The following is a 1,408-nucleotide window of genomic DNA, read 5'->3' on the forward strand; positions in this document are numbered from 1 at the left end:
CGTTATGCACTCACGGGGGCATTGCGAGGACATCCGCGTGCCCCCGACCAGGCTGCGGTCAAGAAGAGTCGGTGAGGCACATGCTCTGGGAGTGCAGAGCCGCCAGGGACCTGTGGAAGGAAGCAGGCTCCCTGATCACCTCATGTCTGCCAGCAGGGAAGGACCTAACACCTCAGCTCGTGCTGTACGGGGTGGGCCGAAGGCCCATTCCACCGAAGGCCTTCACCAAGTTCTGGCCCACCCTCACGTGCCTGAAGGAAGCACTGTGGTCCTCCCGCAACCTGCTGGTAGCAAAAAAACGTAGAGACCACCCCCCAGGCAGTGGCCGTGGTAGCCACGGAAGCCCTGGGGTGGTACGGAAGGAAGGGGGCCTCAACCCCTGGCGAAGGGTCCCCCACAACACCCTAGGTCCCGGCGGCCACGGCTTGACAGCGCTGCGGCGCCTAGGGGAGGTATCTCCTCTGGTCCCCGAAGGATGGGACGATGGTCTATTCAGAAGAGCAGGATGAGGCGAGTTTGATAAGGACTCACCCCACTCCTGTACAAGGGACCGAAGACAGCCTTTTAACAAAGTGACTTTTTAACATGTTTCTCATGTCTTAAAACATTTTTATCTTTGTTAAATCATTTGTACACATTTTAAAAGGCTTTTACAGATTTTAATTTTTATACAATGAAAAGTACTTTCCCAAATGGTTGTTTTTAATTGTCACAACAACATGTACTTTTTAACAAATTTAAATGTAATTTTCAAATGCTGTGTTTTATGCATTGTTGCCGTTTTTATGTGTAAAAATGATATGCAAATATGTATGAGCTGTTTTTAAAAGGAATCGTGATAATAAAAACTTTTCCAAAAGAAAAAATCTGTTCTTATCAGTTTAATATCTGATACATCCCCTATCTGGGGACCATATATTAAATAGATTTTTGGAATAGGGAGATGGAATAGGGGCTTGCTCCGTCCATTCCACGCATCGACCTGGTATTGCAGTAACCCCTGTCGTTGTAAATATAAATCAAGCGTGGTTTCGTTTTAGTCTATATTGTAGTGTCACATTGTCACACACACAGTTGATCTTAGTGTCAGTTGTGGCTTTACAGTGCTGGTCAAGTCGGTCACCGTTATATTGAGCTGATGTGAATGGTGCGTTGATCTTTAAAAAAAAGTTTAGGTCACGTACTGCTTACTTGCAAGCTCTCCTCAACAGCGCAATACACATGATCAAACATATACACAAATAGCTAAGTACTAAAGTAGTCAAAAACACTTATGATTTGGATATATATACACAAGAAGACTATACAGTATAAACTATGAAATGTGCTAAAGTCATGTTCTGGTAACATGGACTGCCTCACATACCGGTAACGTTATCTGATGTATTTGTCTGAAGTCAATATTTGA

The 1,408-nt window shown here is 44.7% G+C and overlaps 1 pseudogene; it reads left to right on the plus strand.

Moving 5' to 3' along the window:
- Nucleotides 1-844: 844 nt before the first annotated feature.
- LOC135543628 (U2 spliceosomal RNA) lies at nt 845-1,017 on the plus strand (annotated as a pseudogene).
- Nucleotides 1,018-1,408: the final 391 nt, after the last annotated feature.

Source organism: Oncorhynchus masou, chromosome 7 (assembly GCF_036934945.1).
Source record: "Oncorhynchus masou masou isolate Uvic2021 chromosome 7, UVic_Omas_1.1, whole genome shotgun sequence".
Lineage (NCBI taxonomy): Eukaryota > Metazoa > Chordata > Actinopteri > Salmoniformes > Salmonidae > Oncorhynchus > Oncorhynchus masou.